Source organism: Odocoileus virginianus, chromosome 9 (genome assembly GCF_023699985.2).
Source record: "Odocoileus virginianus isolate 20LAN1187 ecotype Illinois chromosome 9, Ovbor_1.2, whole genome shotgun sequence".
Taxonomy (NCBI): Eukaryota; Metazoa; Chordata; class Mammalia; order Artiodactyla; family Cervidae; genus Odocoileus; species Odocoileus virginianus.
Window position 1 is genome coordinate 56059441 of NC_069682.1, and position 25122 is coordinate 56084562.

General features: G+C 48.7%; 1 long non-coding RNA gene across 2 annotated transcripts in view; it reads right to left on the bottom strand.

Moving 5' to 3' along the window:
- Window positions 1-25122, bottom strand: part of LOC110141830 (uncharacterized) — a 57691-nt gene that overhangs the window by 5781 nt on the left and 26788 nt on the right. Inside the window, exons 1-4 of one of the 2 annotated variants that reach the window (XR_011489589.1) lie at window positions 13397-13483; window positions 11078-11198; window positions 8699-8870; window positions 278-348 (exon numbers count right to left, since the gene is read on the bottom strand). This is a non-coding gene — a long non-coding RNA (uncharacterized lncRNA). Of the gene's footprint in view, window positions 1-277; window positions 349-8698; window positions 8871-11077; window positions 11199-13396; window positions 13484-25122 lie in introns of those variants that run through there. The other variant, XR_002315150.2, reaches the window with a different exon arrangement.

Here is a 25122-nt window from a genome sequence, read left to right on the forward strand (position 1 = left end):
AGTTCTCAAATTATGCTCCAGCATCCCCCTTGAGGGCTGCAGACACAGAGACGGGGAAGCAGGTGGGGCAGGCACCCCCTCCCTCTATCCCCTTGAACAGCTGGGCCTCTGAGTAAAATTTCTCTTGAGCAATGCAGAGCCTCTTGTTAAAAACAAAGACCAAAAAGTTTGCAAACAAACAGACTCGGTTATCTTAGAGTCTTTCTAAGTCTTTCCAGTTCAATGTTCTCTAAAGATTTGAATAATAATACCAATCGGAGTTAAATATAGCACTTACCATGGGACAAGCAGTGTTCTAAGCACCAGGCACAGTCTTCTAAGCACACATAACTCAGTCTTCAGACAACCCTTGAAACAGATGCTATTATTATACTCCCATTTTATAGATGAGTAAACTGAGGCACTAAAAATAATTTACCTAGGTTCAAATAGCCACTACATGGTAAAATGAAGATTCAGACAGTCTATCTCTAGAGTCTACATTGAATTTAATCAAGTCAACCCTTCCATTGTACAGATGAGGATACTGAGGCCCAGAGAGGGAGATTGAAAATTTCTAAACATCACAGCTAAACTGGCACTTGAACCTTGCTTCCTGCATGAGCCCCAGGCTCTTTGCAATCTGGGGAAAGGTGAACAGAAAAGAGAAGTCTGGAGTTTCATAGGTACTCAGGACTACTTCTCTCTGGGTCCAATGGGCTTGCCAGGTTGAGACATGCTTGCTACGCGGGTTACTACCAGAGCCTGCTTCCTCCTCCTCAACCAGCCTCATCCCAGCTGGTGGACGTTGGGGAACAGGCCCTGAAACCAGCCAGGATGAGCCCCTAAATCAGGACAGACAGCAAGCTAGTGAGAGCACCAGGTGTGCCTGTCAGAGCCAGCACACAATGCCCTCGCCGGCTGTGCAGGTGGAGCAACTGCCCAGGGGGGCTCCACTGCAGGGGGCTGTGGGGCTTTATCTCTGCAGAGGCAGACAGTGCCAGGCCAGCAGGTGCTCAGCGCTCCCCCTCAGGGGTCTGGCTGGGAAACCCCCAGATGTAGGGATGACTGGCCTGCCCGAGCAGTGCCCCCTGTGGGTCTAGTCATCCCTCTCTCGATTCAGTATCCCTCCATGGCACCCTGGCCCTTCTTGCGTCCCTGTCTGACCTGCCACCTGTCACCCTGCTCCAGCCACCTGGCCTTCTCTCTGCTCTTCCCCACACCTCCAAGCTCAGTCCTACCTGGCCCCTTTGCACTTGCTGTTTCCTCCAACTGAAACACCCTGCTTGGCTGCTTCATGCCCTTCAGATCTCAGCTCCAGCCCTCAAACCTTCCCTGACCACACCCTCCGAAGCTCTGCCTCCCCTCCCCCTCACTCCCCAGCACTTAACCTTGATGTCTTCTCTGCCATTATTACAATCTGAATTTATCTTGTTTATTTATGTGTCTCCTCATTTAGTGCCTGTCTCCACCACTAGACCCTCACTCCAGGAGAGTCAGGACCATGTCTGTCTTATAGAAATATAGTTCTCAATAAATACTTGTCGAAGGAAAGAAATAAAGAGGGAAGACAGTAACTGCTGAAGATTTATTTGGTTAGTTTCCACCACTCCCCCTCCCCAACTCTGCCCTAGAATTTTAGCTCCATGGTGGGACGGGGCGGCAGGGGCAGATACAGGCATTTATGCCTGTTTTTGTTATCTCTGTGATTCTCAGAGGCTAGCACTGTGCCTGGCACACAGCAGGTGTTCAATAAATATTTGTGCATGAATGAGCTGAGTGTGAAAGATCCCTGCACAGTAATGCCCTTGATGGTGGGTAGGATCCTGGGCAAGTTCCTTCCTTCTGGGGACCTCCATCTCCATCTCCTCATCTGAAGCCTGGACACTGGAATCCCTGCCACCTTCACCAGGACCACAGAAGGGAGAGTGCAGTCTGTCCTCACTCCTCCCTGGGGAGGCAAACGGGGCAGCTGGTGGAGCTCCAGGGAATAGGCCCTGAAGTCGGCCAGGATGAGCTCCAGGAGGCAAGGGGCAGAGAAACCTGGGTTCCAATTAGGACATGGCTATTACCTGGCTGCGTGGCCTTGGGGGAGTCACTGTTCCTCTCTGAGCCTCCGCTTCCTCATTTGCAAAAGGGACACCGTAGCTGTGAGGACTGCCACAAGATGACAGAAGGGAGCATTGTGCGCCGTGCCCACAGTTGTCATTTCTCATCAGCAAGGCAGTGCAGCAAGGAGATCATGACACGCCTCTACCCAGCACGTGCATTTCTTATCTATAGAAGGAAGTCCCAAGAGTACCAACTTCACAGGGCATTGAGGTTGGAATGAGATGGCAAAATGTTATGTATGTACCTGGCACATGGTAGGGACTTTACAACCACAGCCCTTATGGTCTTTAACTGTCTCTGTGGCTGATCTTGACTATGGATTTCCCAAATCATCAGAGCACAGAGGAGACTCAGAGTGAGAGTGGGTGTGGGTATGGTTTGAATTCAGCGTTGGGGGTGGGCTGGGGAGGATGAGGCAGCAGAGGTATAAGGACAGGATAAGATCAGGCAGTCCTGAGAACTGGATAAGGAGTTAGCCTTTACAGTGGGAGCAGGGGGAGCTACAGGATGCTTTAAAGCAGGGAAATAAAATGATATGAGTTTTAAAACACGCACTCTGGCTGCTAGTTTTCAGGTATGGCTGGGATTACTGGTGGTTTCTAAGCCGTTGGTCTCCCTTTCCCTTAGTATTAGGACCCCACAGACATTGCTGAACACATGGACACTAGAATGGAGACCACACTTCCTAGCCTCTTACAGTTAGGTATGATCATGTGTCTCCATCCTGGCCAAGAGGAGGAAAGTAGAATACCATGTGCAATTTCTGAGAGAGGTCCTTAAAGAGAGGCAGAGCATTCTTTGCCTCTTCCCCCTTCCCTCTAGCCAGAATGTAAATATGATGACTGGAGAATGAGCAGCTATTTTGGGCCTTGAGGTGTTGAGGAGTGTGGAACAGTAAGATAGAAGGAATCTGGGTCCCTGTGGACCAAAGAGCCATCTTGCTATCTTAGGACTGCCGGCCTCTGGACTGTTTATGAGAAAGAGAAATCAGTGTTTATCTCCTTTAAGGCACTCTTCTTTGGAGTTCTCTTCCACTCACAGCCAACTCCAAAACAGATGCAGTTGGCACAGGTGATCTTGGAGCACTGTGGCCCATCTTGAGGTGCACAGGGCCGAGAACTCACCTGGGTCTTTTTTCTGTTCATATTGGCCCTGAAGCCCCTGGCCTTTGCAGCCAGGCTCTGCCTGTCCAAAGGCACAGCCCAGGTCAGCCCAACTGGTGGGCATCCCTGGCTGGGCCAAGCTCTGAGAGGTGCAGAGCTCATGAGGAACTAAGATCAGGACTCCTGAGTCCTTCACCGAGAAGGACTTCTCAGAGTCCTTCTCAGAGCTTCACGGCTCTGAGAGGCAGGGCAGAGAGCAGATAGCAGACAATGGCAGGATGGCACTGTCCATCCCAGTGGCCACTTCAAGCCCCTTCTCAGCCTCTCCGCCTCTCCACAGGGCACCCTTCTTAGAGCCCTTCCCCAAACTCACAGATTCCACTGCAGCGCCCTCCTGCGGCCCCCCAAGGCCTTCAAATTGACACCTAATCCCCTCTCTGGCCCACCGTGTCCTTGAGGATGGTGCACGGCTTTGAATGAGACCCATGAGGACAAATCCCCTCTCTTAGGTGCTCTGTGACTTTGAGGAACTCATTGAAGCATCTTGGGTTTAATTTCCTCCTCTGTGAAATGGAGATGATTATAACAACTACTTCCTGAGTCAGTGCAAGGGTTCCAATTATTGACTGTTGAGTAACAACCCACCCAAATACAGTGTTGTTAACCAGCTTCTTAAGCTCACAGATTCTTATGGGTCAAGAATCCAGACAGAGCACATGAGAGATGGCTTCCTCCCATTCTACAGTATCTGGGGCCTCAGCTGGAAAGAACTGAAGACCAGGCACCAGAATCATCAAAAGGAGTCTGCCCTTACATGTCTGGCAGCCAAGCCTAGCTCGGCTGAGGCTATTAGCTGAAACAGCTGTATGTGGCCTCTCCTTGGGTCGTGAGCTTCCTCACAGCATGGCAGCTGGGTTCCAAGAGCGAGTGTCCCCTGAGACCCAAGCACAGGTGATTATGGCCACATCTAACCTATCCTCAGAAGTCACACAGTGTCACTTCTGCCATATTTTATTTCTAGAAACTATCACAGGAGGGGTCATAGACCCCACCCCTTGACAGGAAGAGAGTCAAGGAATTTGGAGCCATTATTTTTTTAAATGCTTGAACAATGTGTAGCTCATCATAAGGACACATTAAATGTTAGCTGGAAGAAGCGGCAGTAGTAAAATAGTGGCAGGGTTCAATCCTCTATATGCTGCAATAGCCGTGAGACACTAGGCATAAAAAAGTTAATGGAGGAGCCACAGAAACAGGTCCCTGGAACCTAACATCCCCACTAGGCTGAAAGACAGAGTTTGGATAATAAGAGCTAATAGGTATTGAGTGCTTACTAGATGGCAGGCACAGAGCCAGCACTTTCCAGGCATGATCTTATATAATCCACATAGCGATCTAAGAGGCAGGTCTTAGCTTTTCACCCATTTACTGATAAATAGCCTGGGCTCAGAGAAGTGAGGACTTCCCAGGTGGTGCTAGTGGCAAAGAATCTGCCTGCCAATGCAGGAGCATGAGAGAGGAAGGTTCAATCCCTGAGTCAGGAAGATCCCCTGGAGAAGGGAATGGCAACCCACTCCAGTATTCTTGCTTGGAGAATGCCATGGACAGAGGAGCCTGGCGGGCTACAATCCATGGCATCCCAAAGAGACGGACACAACTGAACAATTGATACCTTCATACCAGACAAGCAAAGGGTCTTGCCCAAGACCACACAGCTAGGAAGAGACACAGTCAGGATTTGAACCTAAGCAGCAGGTTGTCAGAGCTGGGCAGCAGGTTGTCAGAGCTGGTCCTCGTTTCCCAAGACGAAGCTGGGCACTAGCCAGCCTGCCAGGTGGAACAGGCCATCCTGACTGTTTGGTGACAGACAGGGAGGGCTCGTGCTACTGGATGGAGAGCCAGGACCAGGAGGTTTGTCAGCTGCAAGCCCACAGTCACAGGCTGGGGGAAGGGGGCCAAGACCTCCGTCTGGAGGGATGGGGGAGGGGGGCAGTGAAGAGAGCCCAAAGAGCAAGACAGAACCCGCGTCCAGAGGCAGCAAAGCACTAAGGGATGAAGAAAAAGCCTGGGTCACCAGAACTGAGCCCCAAGATCACAAGGGGGCTCTGACCTCTGTTCCCTGGAGCACCCACCAGGCGGTCACTGGTCCCCCGCCTGGAGCAGGACTCAGCCTGCCACTGGAAGCCGGGAGGACTCGGTGTAGTGGGAGGAGCAGGAGGATGGGGAGGGAGCACCACTCCATCCCCCAGCCAGGAGGGGACTCACCACAGTTCCAGGTGCATAAGGGAGGCAGCATACTGCCGGGGGTGGGTGGCTCTCTCCCACTGCCGGTGGGGGTGCTGCAGGCCTTGGCTCGTCTTCTCAACTGCTCTCTTTCCCTTCCTTCCCTCCTTATTTCCAACCAGCCCTCCTTCCATGCTTCCTTCTATCCTTTCTTCCATGCCTTATTTCCATGCTTCCCTCTCTTCCTCTCTCCCTCCTTCTTGCCTTTCTGTCATTCCTTCCCCCTTATGAAATCTCATAGGGAGAAGCTACATTCCTCAAAGGCAAGGGTCAATCTGGTCTGAACCTGGTCATAACCATGGACTTCTTCATAAAATGAAGCATGTGTGCCGAACCATCACAAAGCCAATCCTAAAGGTGTCACGAGTCTGTGACGAGCTCCTTCCACTCTCCCCAAATCAGATACTGTTGTAATTGCCAAGTCCTCTCTACCCCAGAGTCAGAGGGCATCTCCCAGAGCACATGAGTACCCTGAGTGTTACTAGGAGGCAGCTTCAGGGGCACTAGATTATGAGCTGGATTGCCTTGGACTAATTGCTCAGTGCCTCTGAGCCCTGGTTTTCTTGTCTGAAACCACTTCACAGGTTGAGAAGAGGGTAGGACAGGACAACGCAGTTGTGCCCAGGAGTACCTCTGTCTCCACCAGTCCCTTGCTGGCACAGGCCTATGACCTTTCTCCCAGGCCCATGGGGCAGAGCCAACTCCCAGCTGACATTGGCAAGCGCCTGGGAGGGTGGACCGGCAGGCTGTCAGGGCCGGCCTTGTGCCCAGAGAACCTTCTGTGCCACTGTTCCTCAGCCAGGCAGGCCCAGCCCACCAGCCACTTCCGTGCCCCTGGCAGGACAAGGCTGGGGGCCCCTCCTCTCTGCCTCTTGCTCAGTTGACCAGCGTGGCTACCCTCCTCCCCCCAGGCCCTGGAAACAGAAGTCTCCAATATAAATGCAAATTCGCTGTGGTCCCTAGTCTCAGGCTGGCAGCTCCAGCCTGTACCACAGGCTGGGGACCTGAGCTGACACTGGCCCAGAGGAGATAAGCCCCTTCTGGGCCACTGCCGCCCCAGGCCCTGCCCACTCCTCAGCCTGTCAGCTCCACGAAGACCCCAGGGAGTCCCAGCCTTCCCCTTCCCTGCCCCAGAAAGCCTGTGATGAGCTTGCGAAGCCTCCCTCACCATAATGAAGGAGGACTGCAATCCTCAAATAGTGATGATGTTCTACCTCCTGGGCCTCCTATTCTAGCCTCCTGGGCTGGCAGGGGCAAAGCCTCAAAGCAGAGAGAAGGGCAAGCAACGTGGGCCAATCTCTACCCTCTTAACCCACCAAGCTCAGGGTCACCACTAGCCCACAGCATCCCACTGTGTGAACTAGACAGCCACTCCCTCTTCCTGGTGCTAGGTGGCCTCTTAGCTTACCCTCTTAGCTGGGTACCCTTGAGCCCAGCACTTGTACAACTGTAAGCATAGCCCATCTCCTCTTTGGGACTTGGTCACCTTTCTGGTCAGAGGGATCACCTGGAGAGACCTCTGGGTATCATACAACTCCTCGAACACAGAGGCCCTAGAACTGGACAGGGCAGCCCCGTGGGCACGAGCTCTTCCGGCTTGAGTGTCTTATCATCCTTCCATCCCTAGGTCCCAGACACTGCTGCCCATAAGCCACAACTCTAGGACACTTAACAAGGGAGCCAGGTGACTCTGGCAGAAGCACCCGTGAGCCACCTGAGGCTGAAGTGGCACAGGTCTGAGGTCATGAGTAGGGTTGGGAACAAATCCAGTTCATTCATGGTGCCAGCTTCAATGTCACCTCCTCAGAGAAGCCTCTCCTGATGACCTCATGTGGCACAGTCCTTTCCTTACCTCCAGATACCATATCTTTTTGCCCTGTTGGTTTTCTTCATAGCAGTTATCATTATGTGAAATTACCTCATTCACGTATGTCTTTCTGTGGTTGTTTTCTGCCTTACTTTTGCCTTACTGGAATTCAAGTTTCTACAAGAGCAGGCACCATGAATTGATAACTTCTCCCTCGACACGTTCTGGGAAGTGATGGATCCGACACCAGAGGGTGAGTATAAAGTGTTCATGGAGACAGCCAAGGCTGCTTAGCAGAGAGCCAGCACACAGCAGGCACTCAATAAATGTTAATGGTTATCACTGTTACTGCTGTCATCAAAGGGTTGTGGGTGTACTGGCCCCAGAGGTCCAAGTCCTGATATACTTCACAAATTCCAAAGCCACCACTAGAGCCAAGTCCTCCTCTCCCATGTATTCACCCCATGAGCATGTGTGTGTGTGTGTGTTCGTGTGCATGTGTGTGTGTTAGTGACTCAGTCATGGACGACTCTTTGCGACACCTTGGACTGTAGTCTTCCAGGCTCCTCTGTTCATGGGATTCTCCAGGCAAGAATACTGGAGTTGGTTGCCATTCCCTTCTCCAGGGGATCTTCCCTAACTTCCCAACCCAGGTATCGAACCTGGGTCTCTCACATTGCAGGCAGATTCTTACCATCTGAGCCACCAGGGAAGCCTGCTCACCCCATGAGCAGCACAAGCAAATTGCTTCTTCCCTCCAGGCCTCATTCCTCTCCGTAAAGGAATGGGGTAACCTTTCCCATAGCCTGAAACTGCACAAAGCTGCTACAAGTATTAAGTGAAAATGAACAGGGAAAGATACTTGTTAGTCCCTACATATGTTTTCAGTAACATAAAGAATGACTTGCCCCTCCTCTGAATAGGATGTCTCCATCTTCTGGAACTGCCCAGAGGCCTCCCTAGAGTCCTAAGGCTTTGCTGTTCCCTGACTCAACCCAGCCATGTCTTAGACTTCTTCAAAGGAGGGGGTTTCCATCAGGGCAGAGTTTCTCAAAGTTTCGACACAACTATACCACCTCCCCCCACCAACTCTTACTTTCTTTCTGTTTGTATTTCATATAATTTACTCAATATTTTTCTTTAAATTGTCTCATTAAAAAATTAATAAATAAAGTCAGTTCGCACTAGTGGAAAACTTTACACCACCACCATAAACAAAATTTAGTATCAATTAATAATTTTAAATATATGTTGATATTTGCTAACATAAATACTTATCTATTAAAAGTTTGATACTCCTCGCAAGATGAGGGTCCTATTCTAAGGTTTTCAAGTTCTCAAGCTGAGCATTCTCTGGGGGACTTTTTTTATTTTTCGGTTCACTGGAAAAATATTTCAAGAGAAACTTGCTTACCCAGTTGCAGTTGGCAGCAGCTGTAAGTGACACTATTACCAGTTCTCAACACACAGATAGACTAGTTGGGGCAGCCACTCACACCGTTCAAAATAAAATTAGTTAGAGACTTCTTTGGCAGTCCAGTGATTAGGAGGCCAAGCTTCCACTGCAGAGGGTACAGGTTTGATCCCTGTTCAGGGAGTTAAGATCCCACAAGGCATGCAACGTGGTAAAAAAAGAAAGAAAGAAAGAAATACAATTAGTTAGCAGAGAAGTAACACCCAGGCCAGTCTCAACAGGTATTTCTTGGCTCTTTTTGTCCAACACCACCTAATAAAGGCGTGTTACCTGTGAGGGGAGTGGGAAGGAGAGGGGTAAAGTCTTCCCGTAGAGGGACCATCTCCATTCCTGCAACCAAACCCACCTCCTAACTACTTTCAGCTCAAAACACAGTCTCCAGGACCCCCTACCTGGTGCCATCCATCCACTTTGCTGATTCTAGACTCTTGGGAAGGGCAATTTAATACAATGTCATGTTGTTCTAGGAAGGGAATCAAGTAAGACCTCTGGCAAATTTGCTACAATGGATCAGAAATCTTTAATTGGAGGGGCAATTTCTCTCCTAGGACTTTATCTATGAGAAATCACCATGAATGTAGACCAAATAGCTGCAGGATGTTGTTGACAAATCTGTTGATAATAATGAAGAACTGAAAACAACATAGGAGATAAAAACATGCATAAGGGATTCAGTAAATAGTATGTTTCATGCAATAAAAAACTATGCAACCATTTACCAATGATGCTGTAGAATTTTAGACATAGAAAAATGTTCATGTTATATTCTTAAGTAGAAAGTGTTAATCGTTCAGTCATGTCTGACTCTTTGCAACTCCATGGACCATAGCCCTCCAAACTCTTCCGTCCATGGGATTATCCAGGCAAGAATACTGGAGTGGGTTGCCATTTCCTTCTCCAGGAGATCTTCCTGACCCAGGGACAGAACCCATATCTCCTGCATTGCAAGCAGACTCTTTACTGTCTGAGACACCAGGGAAGGCCCCATAAGTAGAAAAGTAGCTATAAAATAGGACATACAATATGTCTCATTTTTAATATATGTACAAATGTACTGTAGAAAGATTAGGATGGATTTGTGTTGGAGAAAATTTTTCAAACAAGAAGACAAAAAATCTAAACCATAAAAGCAAATATTAATAAACTAATCTACATTAGAATTAAGACTGTTCAAAGTTCATCATAGAAAACTGAAAAGATAAGCCACAAACTGGGAAATGTTTGTAACAATCTGACAAAGATTAGTATTCAAAGTATATAAAGAGTTCCTACAAATCAACAAGACAAAGACAATCAAAAAGAAAAAAAAGAACAAACGCAGAAAATAGAATACATGAATAGCCAGTGAGCATATGAAAAGATGCTCAACCTCTTAGTAATTCAGGAAATCCAAGTTAAAAGCTCATTTCATGTCCACTAGATCAGCAAAACCTAAAAGGCTGGACAAATCCAAATGTGATCACTTGCATGGAATAAGGAAAACTCCTTGACTCTGGTTTTAGGGGGGTCAATCTGTACAACTTTGGAGAATAACTTGTCATTATTCTGCACTTACTCTACAACCCAGCAGTCCCATTCCTGGATACATTCTGGAGAAACTTCCACCTGTGCACAGGAAAGGTGGGCAGTGATGTTCAGGTTGGCAGGACTGAGCCCTCTGCCTCCTGCCCCTCAAAGTGAAAGTGTCAGTCGCTCAGTCATGTCCCACTTTTTGTGACCCCATGGACTGTAGCCCACCAGGCTCCTCTGTCCATGGGATTCTCCAGGCAATACTACTGGAGCAGGTTGCCATTCCTTTCTCCAGGGGATCTTCCTGACCCAGGGGTGGAACCCTTATCTCCCACACTGCAAGCAGATTGTTTACCATCTGAACCAAAGATGCCTAAAGCACCTGATAATTCATCTCCCTTCTACTCTGCCTTCTGGCTTTCTTTTGTTTCATTTGCCCTGGGGTTGGGCCCTAACTCTTGCACAATTCTGGGTGGTGTGATTCAGCCTTCAGTCTTGTTGGGCAGCCATGGATGGGCAAGCAGATCTCAGACTCATTAACTGAGTGGAAGTAGTGAGATGAGCTGGAGCTTCAGTGACTCTCCCAGGGGCCAGAGAGAGGCCAAGAGTGCTTAGGGTGTTGGGAGAAGTGGTAGGTTTGCTGGCAGAGCTGGCTCACAGACCTCTCCACTGCTGTACAAAAGACCGGGCAGCTCTAATACGAAGTCATCAGAAGCATCTCTAAGATACACTGCCAAGGGGAAGAAAGCAGGCAGAGCAGCTACCCTTGTAAAGTGTGTATATGTGCATTCACTTGTGTGCAGAAAATACCTCTGAGCCCAGAAAACTGGCGTCCAGGGAGGAGGAGGAGTGGCTAGCCATCAAAAGTAGGAGAGATTTCCTTTCATTCCATCCCCTTCTGTACCTTTTTATTTTGTATGCTGCTATGATCCTATGGGGAAATAAACACAGTAATTAAAAAATGGAGATAAAATGCAATCATATTAAATATAACACTGATGTAACTATTAGGTGTAACTATTAGGTGATTCCAATCTGTTGTTGATCACCAGTTGACATAATGCTGCTTCGTAGACACATAATTGAACTTCATTGCTTTGAATTTTAGAAAGTTTTCATTGTTTTTTATTTGGCTGTGCCAGGTCTTAATTGTGGCATGTGGGATCTCAGCTGCGGCATGCAGGGTCTAGTTCCCTGACCAGGTATCAAACCCGGGCTCCTGCTTTGGAAGCACGGAGTCTTAACCGCTGAACCAACAGGGAAGTCCCTGGGAAGTTTTGAAAATATTTTTCCAGCCAACTTTTATAGGTTTCAGGACCCTGTGGCTTCTTGCATTGCCCCTTCCAGGTCAAAGGCATAGAGCAGACCCTTCATCACCCTTGCCCAACAGTGCACTGATTCCTCCAGGGCTACTTTAGGCCTGCATCCCTTTGATTTAAATCATCTTTTGGGTCGTACCTCAGGGTTGCTCTGTATTTCAAGTGAGTCCATGGCCCCTTACTCAGGAGCAAAACTACCCAAGGTCACTTTCTAGACCTCAGTCTCCCAGTGGTCTCTATGGTACCTGAGATACTCAGCTGTCTCCTACCCCTCCTCCCCTTGATTACTCTTGTACAGCCCCACTGGTTTCCTTGTTCCTTAACTCCCACTACGGCAGGAAGAATTCTAAGATGGCACTCAAGATTTCCAACCCCCTAGATGTGCCTGTCCAGCATAATCCCCTGGACTGTGACTATGATGGAGTTCACTCCCGTGATTAGGTTAGGTTATATGGCATAGTTGACTGTGTGATGAGATGGTTGGATGCCATCACTGACTCAATGGACATGAGTCTGAGTAAACTCCGGGAGTTGGTGATGGACAGGGAGGCCTGGCGTGCTGCAGTCCATGGGGTCACAAAGAGTCGGACACGACTGAGCAATTAAACTGAACTGACTGTGCCAGACTTGGGACTCATAGAGTTGTGAGCTAAATGGATCTTGTTTTCAGCCACTAAATTAGTCCCTGGGTTGGGAAGATCCCCAGGAGAAGGAAATGGTAACTCACTCCAGTACTTTTGCCTGGGAAATCCCATGCACAGAGCAACCTAGTAGGCTACAGTCCCTGTGGTCACAAAGAGTTGGACACAACTGATCAACTTACAACACACGCACACCAGGTCTTAGTTGCAGCCTGTGGGATTCCCCAGTTGTGGCATGCAGGATCTAGTTCCCTGACCAAGGATTGAACCAGAGCCCCTGCTTTAGGAGCTTAGAGTCTTAGCCACTGGATCACCAGGGAAATCTCCATAGAACTTGATTTTTATTCGGGTGTGTTGTAATCATTTATTCACTGTCATCATTTTTTCTGATGCTCATATCATCCCAGTAGCTCCTAGGCTCTGTTGACATGTCCCCAGCATTACTTGAGCACTTCTACTTATTTTACAGACAAAGTAGATGTTCCAGGCTTACTGTGTACTTTCCTTGGCCCAGCTCTCAAGTCAGTCATTTTCCCAAGGATTCCTGGTTCCTTTCAGTGGACAATGCTACATTTAGCAACCAAGATTTGGTGTTATGAGTACTCATTGCTATGCGGGTATTAGTGCTCCTAGGTTCTCTTTGTGGATAGGACTGAGAAACACATGTATGGGGCACAGACACACACATTTATATCTATGCTTATCTGTCTACACTTATCAAATGCCATTAGCTCACACTGATTCCCCCAGCACCACTGGGTTCACACTAGCCTTTCCCATTTCCATATCTATGATTCCCTTCTCTGACCCGTCCTCACTCAGCTGCTTTTCCATGACTGGTCCCACATCCTGCCCACCACCTCCAACAAATATTGGAAAAGGGAAGGAGGAAAGAGGAAGCTGAATTAAAAAAAAATTTTTCTGCACTAGTACAAAAATTAAAACTATAGAAAAGAACATAGTGAAAAATCTCCCTCCCACCCATCTCATTCCAATCCTGGTCCTGTACACAGTTAACAAGTATTACTATTAGTTTGTTACATATGCAAGCTGGTATTAAAATATTTTTTATTTCCCCCCTCTTTTACTCAAAGTATTCCTGACATCCCTTTTATTTGTCAATATATCTTGGAGATCTTTCTGTATCAGTACATAAAAAGTGACCTCACCCTTTTTGTAGTTGTATAGTCTTCCTCTGTCTCATCCATACTTCATTTAACCTCATTTAACTTCATTTAAATGATGGAATTTAGACTGCATCTGAGGTGAAACAAGATTAAACTGGGCTAAACAAGACTGCAGTGAATAACCTTGAATGTATTCATTTCACATGTGTCCATACACATCCACAGAATACATTTTCAGAAGTGGGATCATTGGTGTGACCTTACATGTTTATGTGTTTAATGATGAAAGGTCTCCCCTCTTAGAACGTCAGCTCCAAGAGGAAAGGGACTCTTCTTTTTTTTTCCCCTGGCTGAGCTGGGTCTTCATTGCAGCCGCGGGCATCCTCTAGTTGGGGCATGCAGGCTCTTCATGTGGTGCATGGGCTTCTCAATGGGGTGGTTTCTCTTGTTGCAGAACATGGGCCCTGGAGCATGGGCTCAGTAGCTGTGGCTGGCAGGCTCAGTTGCTCCACTTAATATGTGGCATCTTCCCAGACTAGGGATTGAACCCACGTCACCTGCACTGGCAAGTGGATTCTTAACCACTGGACCACCAAGGAAGTCCAGGGACTCTGTTCTATTCATTACTGTTTTCCCAGCATCCAGAACCATGAGACTACGTCAGACACTCTGTACATATGTATCCACTAAAGGAATGACCAATGCCCTCTGCTTGTGGACTTGACTCTCAAGCCCACATGGATCATTCACTGTGTGCTAGGTGCTATGCATCATCTTGCTAATCCTCCAAATGCCCCTGTGAGGTAAGGACCGTTTGGACGCCCCCACTTTACAGATGAGGCCCAGAGAGGGAACACAATAGGCTGATGTCACACAGCTAATCAATGACAAAGCCACAGTTCCGACCCAGTGAGTCAGACTCTGGAGCCACCAACAACCTCACCGACTGTTCTCAGTACCTCTCTTCTCTCCCCACACACAGCTCAGTCTCCCATCTTGACTCATCTACTTTCCTCGTCCTAGCCACTTCTTAGCCTCAACCCCAGCCAAAGGCACCGGCTCCGTACCCTCAGCCAACACAGGACAGATCCAAGGAGAGGCGCTGTCATTTCCATACAGCTGTCCCCGGGAGCCAGGCCCTGCCCAAGCCCCCCCATTTCCCCTGAAAAAGCTGAATTGTCTTGGCTGTTTGGGGGGCACCTCTCAGCACAGGCCGGGCTGCCTGGGCAGGGCCTGGCTGAGCTATTATCCTACATTATCTCACTCCCCTGCTCCTGAAAAGAACCAGTGACTGCTCGCCCCCCTCAACCCTCCCCTGCCTGCTCCTGTCTTTTACACTTAATTACCTCACTCATTACCCCGCAGCCTGCAGAGGCCGGACCACAACTGGGGCGTGAGTAATCCCCACATCACACACCCAGCCAGCCGGCCAGCAAGGAGCAAATTGCTCACGCAGCCCATAAATAAAGGAACAGGGCCCACGCAGGCCTTCGGAGCAGAAGGACCTTCATGGAGGCTGCAGTGTGGGCAGGCATGGGCCCCAGCTTCCCAGTTGGCCTTTGCCAGCCCTGGTGAGAGGATGGCCCCTAGCTCCCCCACCTCTGCCACCCCAGACGGTGACCTTGAACTTCCCCAGGCCATTGAAGTCACAGCTCATTGCCACTGACAGATGGGGCAGCAGGAGCCCACACCCCTTCCTCACCACAGCCAGGGAGCTGTCCGCATGGCTTCCAGGCTTCCTGCGTGACCTCCCAGCCATCTCTCACCACCTCCAACCCCCAAACAGAATGCCCCCGTGGCCTCTTTCTTCCTCAGCTCCTCTGCACATGCTGCTGCCCATGCTGCCTGAGAACCTTTCCTGAGCATCCACAGACCTTGTTCATGTCTACTCACTTGAGAGACCACCTCTTCCAGAGAGCCTCCCCTAATCCCTCCGGACTGCGTGAGGGAACCCCATGGACCCATCAAAGCATCAAGCCTCTACGTTGTCACTGGCTTGGCTTGAGTCTTATGAAGGGAGGGCGGAATGGCATACATGTCCCTTTGCCTAGTGCCCAGCCTAGGTCCTGGCACATTACCAGTCACTTACATGAGTGAGTGAATGAATGAGGTGATGACTGGTAACCTGTCTATGCTGCATGAAGGGATTTGAACCCCCTTTCCCCTGTGACAAGGGCCTCTCCTCTCCCAGGCTATAGGTTCCTGCAGTCCAAGGCCTCTGAGCTCATAAGGGAGGATGATCTAGGACTTCTCTAAGGCTAGAACTTCACTACACCTCTAGAAGGTCAGGCTCAGGCTCCTTCCCTCGCATCACCTTGGCAAACACCAGCTTCTCCCCCCTGAGATAAGATAGCCCAGCCTTGGCCCAGAAGTCACCTGCATAACCTCTTCTCTCTCACTTCCTATATCACCTCCAACCACTTCTGCTGGTCCATCACCTCTCACAGCACCTCAGGGTGGCTGACCCAGAAGCTGGCTGTGTGGTCAGCTTCTCCTGGCCTGAAGAACTTCATCTCACCTTCCTGCTCCCCTCATGGACCCAGGATACTGGAGGGAACTCAGAAAGGTTCCCTTGGAAAGGCAGGGAGCTCCTAAAACCTGATGGTCCAGAGTTCATGAAACCCTTTGATATCTGATGAAGCCTATGAACCTCTCTCAGAATAATGTCTTTAAATTCATAAAATATATAGCATTACAAAGGAAACCTATATATTTAAAGTTATCAAAATATTCAAAATAAATCTACATTACAGTAATACATATGCTTCTTGATTATGCATTATAGCACAAGGATTTAGCAAAAAACTGTTGCAATTTCCAAGTCATGATGAGTGTAAATGTTATTTCAAGTTATCTGGAACATCTGTAATGCGACAAGAAAATATCTGTGATTTCTATTAGTGACAATGTTACAGGCCCTGTTAATGCCACGATGATCTGTGGCCTGCATTCATTACAGAAGGAATGATAAATTTCAGAAAGAAGCTAGTGAAATTGAAGGTGCAATCCTTTTTCTATCTCAGTTAATGGGGCCTCCTGTATTATTTCTATGGACCCCAGGTTAGGAGCATCTGTGATGGGGAATGACAAGTGTATCTCAAGAAAACTAACATTTCCATTCCTGTATCTTGGCAGACATCATTAATCAATTGGAGCAGTCTCCCACACTGAGCCCAAACTCAGTTCCAGAATCTATCTCAGCACTATGCTCTGGGCTATAGCTACCAACCAATCAACATGGATTCTTAAGCTGAAGTCAATTTGCCATTCCTTGGAGTGGGGAGGAGGCAATGCCATTGTCAGAATGAGATTAAGGGCAAACAGGCAGTAAAATGAGGTCGAGCAACAGTGCAGGACAGCACAGCAACAGTGCATTAAACAGCAACAGTGCATTAGCAGTCACGTAGGGATGTGAGAGTTGGACCATAAAGAAGGCTGAGCGCCGAACAACTGATGCTTTCAAACTGTGGTGCTGGAGAAGACTTTCGAGAGTCCATTGTACAGCAAAGAGATCAAACCAGTCAATCCCAGAGGAAATCAACCCTGAATATTCATTGGAAGGACTGGTGCTGAAGCTGAAGCTCCAATACTTTGGCCATCTGATGCAAAGAGCCAACTCATTGGAAAAGAACCCTGATGCTGGGAAAGACTGAGGGCAAGAGGAGAAGGGGCGACAGAGGATGAAATGGTTGGACGGCAACATTGACTCAATGGACATGAGTTCGAGCAAACTCCAGGAGATAGTAAAGGACAGGGGAACCTGGTGTGCTGCAATCCATGGAGTTGCAAAGAGTGGACAGGACTGAGTGACTGAACAACAACAAGAGTACAGGGAGGCATAAAAACCGAACAGCTGAATGTATGTCAGCAGGGCAAACAGTCACCAAAAGCTTATGAAATATCTGGACAAGTTATTCGAAGTTCAATATCTAGAATGAGGAAGGTGAGAGTCCCTTTCTGCTCAGCTCCGCTTATGTATTTTGGGGAGTTCTGTGTTCAGTTCTGGACCCCCACACTTTCAGAAAAACAGCAAAAAAACTGGAACATGGTTGAAGGAAGTAGCCAGGATGGGCAGGTATGTGAAAAGCATATCCTGTACCACTAATTTGCTCACCGTGAACAGGTACTAAGACTTTCCTCTGAGTCATCTCGTGCTGGGAGTTGGGAACACCAACAGAAGCAGCCCCAGGCCACTGCCCTTGGAGTGAACTTGGAAAGAACTGGGTGTCTTCACATCCCTGAGGAGCCATTCTGGACCAGAAGGATGGAACTTGTGGTATTCCACTCAATTTGGGAAAAATATTACTACTGGAGTTTCTAGCTTCCCCAGGTGGCACTAGTGGTAACCCACCTGCCAATGCAGGAGATATAAGAGACTCCGGGTTAGATACCTGGGTTGGAAAGATCCCCTGAAGGAGGGCATAACAATCCACTCCAGTATTCTTACCTGGAAAATCCCATGGATAGAGGAGCCTGGCAGGCTACAAGCCATAGGGTCTCAAAGAGTCAGACACAGTTGAAGCAACTCAGCATGCACACATGCACCACGCACACCGGAGTTTCCAGACAATGGCTGCTGAGTCATCAAGGATCCATGGTAGCAAACACGCTTGAAGAATCTCCAAGAGGGTCAGACACCAGGATAAGAGGCTTCTGTGCCCCACTCCCCAAAATAAGGAGAAAAAAAAAAGGTCAAAGGCCTGGCCTGAAGGAGATGTCCCTGCTAAATGAGCCCCAAGGCCAACGCTGGAGGCTGAGTCCCTGACCTTTGTCCCTGGTGCTTTTGGACACTCAATATAGAGGCTGCCATGCTCTAGCCAGTATGTCATGGGCCTAGGGCTCATCACATGTCAGAGGACGTGGGGGAGGCCAGTACCGACCCTGCTAGTAGGAGGAGGGGACTCATAGATCAGGTCGTTGGAAGGCTCTGGGCAATTGAAAGGAAGGTCACCTGTCCACTCCAGTCACCGAGGGTTAGGTTCCTCTGCTTTGCCCGGCTCTGTGCTCAGCACTTTCCGTGGATTGTCTCTGTTAAGCATCTCCTCTCTCCGCAGTGTGTGATGTGCTTATCAATGCACATTTGACAGGTAAGAAAAGCAAGACCCAGAGAAGTTAAGTCATTTGCCCTGTTCTTTTAACTCCTCTGCAGAGGTGGGCCAGCTGAAGCAGAGGGAATCACTATCCACTTTGAAGCCAACCCAGACAGGTAGGTTCTAGGTGCCCCCGAACCTGGGATCTCTAGGATTGCGGACTGCACCTGCCGCAGCCAACACAAGTGTGGATTCCCTGTGTCCCAACCAAGCACCTGCTGCCTTCTGGACTCTATGCAAACATCATCTCTTCAGAGAGGTTCCTTACCCACCCCATCCAAAACAGCCCCATTCTATCTCTGCCTCATGTCACTTGTCTTCCTGATGCTTCAGGAAGCTGGCATATCTACCTGTTTATTATTATCTGTCAGCACAGTAGGATGGACATGAGAGCAGGTCTTTGTTCTGTCCACTGCTGCATCATCAGTTCTGAGCGCAGTGCCTGGCACAAAGTAGATGCTCAGTAAATATCTGCAGACTTACTAGCTGTGAGCCCTTGGGCAATTTCTTAACTTCTCTGTGCTATGTGGTCCTTTATAATGTGAGTGTCATCATACTACCTCCAAAAGCGGTCATGAAAATTCCATGAGTTCAGGCTGTATCACAGCCAAGGAAGAAGAGAAGTTGTTCAGCCGTGTCCAACTCTTTGCGACCCCATGGACTGTAGCCCACCAGGCTCCTCTGTCCATGGGATTGTCCAGGCAAGAATACTGGAGTGAGTTGCCATTTTCTTCTCCAGGGGATCTTGCTGACCCAGGGATCGCACCCAGGTCTCCTGCATTGCAGGCAGATTCTTTACCGTCTGAGCCACCAGGGAAGCTCCTGTATCACAGCCAAGAAGACCTTTTAATGAGCCCCTACCACGTGCCAGGTCAGTGGGATTTCACTGCAGGGCCTTGACCATTAGAGCCTCAGGAGTCGAGAGGAGATACTCCTTGGGGCTGAAAGGTTTAAGAGGTCAACAGACAGAGTGGACTCCACATTCAAAATGGCTGGTGTTACTGAGTACCAACCGTATGTGAATGAGCATCCTAAACATCTCACTGGATTCCCACCTGCTCTGTGAGGGAGGTACCATTAGCATCCTCCTTTGACAGCTGAAGAGGGGGAGGTACAAAGAGGATAGGTAAGTTGCCCAGGGCAGATAACTCATCAGTAAGCAGCAGAGGAGGGATCTGAACCCAGGCCATCCATGCTTTTAACCTCTCTGCTCCCCTAGCCCTCTACAGCTAGAGTGAGAGAGAGGGGAGGCTGTGAAGGTGTGCACTTGGAGCCTGTGGGTGTTCTGACTTCTTAGGAGTCTGTCCACTAGTCTGGGGTCAGGCACAGGTCAATACTGACAGCCCCCTGCCTCCATGCACCTGGGCCACCTCCTGGCTTTCTCCAGAAGCTGATGGGTCCCAGCTGGTATATGAGCAGAAGCAGAAGCAGGAGGCAGAGCTAGAGGGTGCAGAGAAGGTTTGATTCCTCTGTGCCAGGAGCCCTGGGAGCCCGGAAATGCCAACTCTGCAGCTTCGGCAGCCGCCTTAGCATCTGCCAGGGATGGTTCTCAGCTCGGCTGATGGGGAAGAGATGGAGGCAGGAGAGGCCACTGTGGGGTGAAGGAGCCAGCCTTGATCTGGCAGGCAGCAGCCTGAAAGTCCCAAAGAAGGCACTTGCTTGTTCCATGCCTCAGTTTCCCCAACTGCCAAACAAGGATAGGCAGGGAATGATGCTGATATCCTGAAGGCTGTTCAAGTAGAGCTTCTATTTATCAAATGTTGATTATGCACCCGGCCTCATAGAGCTCTATTTAGCCTCAGTTTACAAAGTTGACGCAGAGGCACATAGAGGCAAAGTGGCTTGCCTAAAATTACACAGTCTGAAGAGGCACAGCTGGGATTAACACTTGGCTCAGGGTAACCCAGGCCCAAACTCTGAACTATCTCACTTGCTTCAATGTGAGGCTCTTGTGAGCGGCTGTTTAGCCTCTCCATCCCTTACACATGCTGAGGGCTTGTCCCAAGGCCCCCTGACCTGGCAGGCAGCCCAGTGATCAGATTCTTGCAACCAGCCCTTTTCAGAGGTTTCAGGGAGTTGCTTAAAGGGTGACCTTGCCATGGTTCAGGAACATCTCAAACTTGGAAGGAAAGATACTCTAATGGGGCAAGGTCAAGGACTGTGGTAGTCAGGATAGGGATTCAATGATCCCCCAAAGGAGAGGAAAACCTTGAGGGTTGATGAACTAACCCAAGCTCAGGCCAAAAAGGATCAAGGTGAGTTGGGGGAGATGGATCACAAGGTTGTTCTAGTCAGTTTATTCATTCATTTAAGATACATATTTATTGAGCACTTATTATTTGCCCAGCACTATGTAGGTGATAGGATGTGGCAGTGAATGGAACAGATATGGGCCCCCACCCCCATTAAGGAGCAGTCAGCCCTGGGTGGGTGTGGAAGAGGGAGACTCCCTTTGGCACCTCTGGCCCTGTTAGAAAGAGGGATTGTATATTCAAGATCAGGGTTTGAATCCTGGCACCTAGCTGGGTCTCCGTGGGCAAGTCACTTTGCCTCTCTGAGTCTTGGTTTCTTCATCTGTAAAATGGGGATAGCTGTGGGCCCCCACTTCAAAGACTGTTGTGATGATTAAATGAGGTAATCCACAGAAAGGGTTGGATTTGGCTCCTGGCACATAATAAGTGCTCAATAAATGTCAGCTAGTATTATCGCTCCTTCCACTGCATATCATCTCTGTCCTGAGCTAGATCTTAGAGTCGAGCAGGGCAGCAGTGGAGGAGGGGTTAACTAGGCAAAGAGGGAGGGAAAGCATGCTCTGGGCAGCAGAAACAGTATCTGCAAAGGCCTTACGGTGAGAGGCCTTGCAGGAACAGGGCAGAAGCTCCAGGAGCATGTGGGACCCTGCCACACCCTCAGCTGCACTATTCAGGCCCTTTCCTGAAGTCTGTTGAGGCTCTGAGCTCCGGAGCCAATGAGGAATGAGAATGGAAAGGTTCCCAGGAGAGGAGGCAGCAAGGCAGAGTGGTGAGACCACAGGCTCTGGAGCGGGCTGTCTGGACTGGACCCATGGCTCACCACCTACTGGCTGTAACGCCTTGGGCAAGTTACTTAACCTCTCTGGGCTCAGTCTCCTCCCCTGAAAATGGGGCTCACGATACTGACGAGTCAGAAGGTGAGTGTGAGGATTAACTAAGGTGATATTTGTAAAGTGTGCAGATGAGTACCTGGCACATAGCCCAGAGCTGTGTTTATTAAATGAATCAAGAAAAACATGCAGCAGCTGAAGGGAGGTGCCTGCCGCTCTGGACTGCAGTCCCTGAGAGCCTCCCACTGCAGCGCCCTCTCAGTCGGCCACAGTGTCTGAGCTGAGGCCACTCTCCTCCCGGGAGGCTCGGCTGATGACTGGGCACAGTGGGGAACCAGGGCCTGTATTCCACCCAGCATGAGACTCCTCTGCAGGAAGTCTTGGGCCCGGAGCTCCCTGTGGCTCTGGCCAGACTTCCTTCGAGCTGCATCGCTGCTCCTCTTACCCAGTCTCCTCTCCTTTCACAGATGTCAGACTTGCACCCTAGTCTGAAGGCGCACCTCTTTTTCTTGCAGCTGTTACCCCCATAAGTTGCACTTCCATCTTGGTTTTCAAATCTGCTTCCGGGGACCAAATTGACCAGAGAGAGAATATAGCAGTGATCAGATTCCAGAGGCCCCGCCCCCGCAAGGCCTTGGGCCATTGTCTCCGAGTCATGTGTACAGAGCTGTGAAGAGTCAGTTTCAGGCTTCTCCTACCCTCTTTCCTTAGGCTCTGAAGAGGGAGGGCCTGGAGAAATACACTGGAGAAACAGCCAGACTAAGGAAGCTTACCAGAGAAAAAGCCCCATCAACATCAAGTGGATGCATTTGTAGCCACTCTCCTCCTTGGAATTCATACAGAATTCCATTATTGGTGCTGGACAGCAGCTCAGGGACCAACTTGTCCCATGCCCATTTGACAGACCAGAAGGCTGGAGCCCAGAGGAGGAAGAGAGAGAGAAGAATCAGGCTCCCGACTCCCAGAGCAGTGCTCCTTTCTAATACCATGGAGTGAAGCCTGAATATAATGCCTGGTCCCCTCTTTACAGATGTCCAGAGTGAGGTTCAGGCGGCTCTGCCAGCTACCTGGGGTTACACAGCACTGCGAGTCACACCCAGACACTAGTAGCTGCCCTCCTTCGTGATGGGCAAGACAGGGTTGAAATCTGAAGGATATCAGAGCAGATGGGTAGGGCAGCAATGGCAGAGCCTGCAGCCTTCACCAGCTAAACCAGTTATGCCAAGCCTGGGACTCCTGGAGAGGCAGGCAGCAGACCACAGGGATGTGAGACCCACCCCAGCTCTTCCCCACAATAACCATATGGCCTTGGGCCAGTCATTTCACCGTCATCTGTCAACAGGTCAATAACAGAGCCTTCTCCCATGAGGACATGGTGAGGCTCAGACGAGAAACGATATATAAACAAAAGTACAGTCAACAATTACCAAGTCAAATCATTGTGCACCAGGCACTGCTCTAAACCCTTTACAGATACATTATCATTTAATCCTCACTGCAACACTAGAGATGGGCTTCCCAGGTGGCTCAGCGGTAAAGAATCCACCTGCCAATGCAGGAGACACAGAAGATGCAGGTTCGATCCCTGGGAGAAGGAAATGGCAAGCCATTCCAGTATTCTTGCCTAGGAAATCTCATGGACAGAGGAGCCTGGTGCACTAAAGTCCATTGGATCACAGAACCGGACATGACTGAGCAACTGAGCATGCATGGACACAGCACTGGGGATAATCCCTTTTAAAATCTCCATTTTACAGATGAGGAAATGGAGGTACAGAGAAGCAAAGCTGGGAAATGACAGAGCATGGATTAGAGCTGAAAACAGGCTGATTCCAAATCCCTCTATAGAAAGCCTCTGGCGAGGCCAGTTTCTGTGAGGGTAGATGTTTAGAACAGTGCCAGGCATGTGAAGCCGCTGTTGATATAGTAATAATTATTGCTGTCATTGGAGAAATTTGCCATAGGCAATGCTGTCTTCTCGAAAGTCAAAAGAATGAGTTTACTGACTTGTTTTTTGAAATTTTATCATTTCTTCTCTTCAGAAGTAAGGGAGAAGTTAGCAAGTGCTCAAGATAAATGTTTCCTGAACTGAAACATTTTATAGTCTTTGGAAAACACAAAAAAGAAGGTGGAGAAACACCCATAGTTCCACCATCCTTCTTTCACTTTTCTGTACATGTTTATCTTTATTTTGGCCCATAGTTGCAAACGTGCTGTAAGGGATTTCAAGATTTTTCATCTTTCATTGAAAGACAAGGTCTTCCTTCATATGATAATTTTTAATGGCTGCAGAATATTCCATCAAGGGAATGTTTTCTTCACAGCTCCTCCCCATTTTTTCCAACTTGAGGGTTTTATTCCAGTCTCTGATGCTGTTCCAAGCATGCCTGGGATTAAAATTCTTTCCTTATTTGATGTGACTTGGAGAAATGAATTCCTAAACATATCTTTTTTGAAACCAGTGAGCCAGTATTGGGGGGAAGTTTGGGAGACAAAGGCTCTCCATGTCCTAGTGCTGAAACCATGCCAGAGGTTGTGTATTTCATCCTTGCTTAAGGACACCTGACCCTGTGGGTATTTTTGAACTTCAACTTCTGGGCTGAGGGTTTCTTCCATCTGCTAAAGGTGCCTGCCCACCCACACCACCTACTAGCCAGAAGTCAAGAGATCTGACCTTCAGATCTGATCTTCAACCCGACAATAGTGAACTATGGACCTTGGATACATCACTTCTGTGGGCCTTTCTCTGTCATTTCAAGGGGGGATTACCTCTCCACCCTGCCCCTGGAGAAGATCTGATGAGGGAGAGTCCAGTCTCAGTCCAGTTCTATGCCTATTCACTGTGGGCCCGCACTGTCCTGGGAAGCTCTCTGGGCTCAGTTTTACCATCTCTTATGTAAAAGCCTGGAATAGTAGGATCACCAGGCAGGTAGAAGTGAGCTCAAGGGTGCCCACTTGCATTATTTACTCTGCTGTATTAAGCACCACTAAGACACAGAGATCTCAGTACCCAGTACAAACTCAAGAAAATATGACTACACTACCAATAACTATTAACAACTTCTATGTGAGCAGTGAAACGTTGTTCTCCAAATTTAAAGATCTACCTTTGAATAGATCCACCTTCTAAGGCTGAATCTCACCCAAGAACCAGAAATCAAATTGCCAACAATTTCTGGATCATAGAAAAAGCAAGGGAATTTTAGAAAAACATCTACTTCTGTTTCATTGACTATGCTAAAGACTTCCACTGTGTGGATCACAATAAACTGTAGAAAATTTTTAAAGAGATGGGAATACCAGACAACCTAAGCTGCCTCCTGAGAAACCTGTATGCAGGTCAAGAAGCAACAGTTAGAATCAGACATGGAACAATGGACTGGTTCAAAATTGAGAAAGGAGTTTCTCAAGGCTGTATATTGTCACCCTGCTTATTTAACTTATATGCAGAGTACATCATGTGAAATGCCAGGCTGGATGAATCACAAGCTGGAATCAAGATTGCCGGGAGAAATATCAACAACCTCAGATAAGCAAATAATACCACTCTGTTGACAGAGAGTGAATAGGAACTACAGAGCCTTTTGATAAGGGTG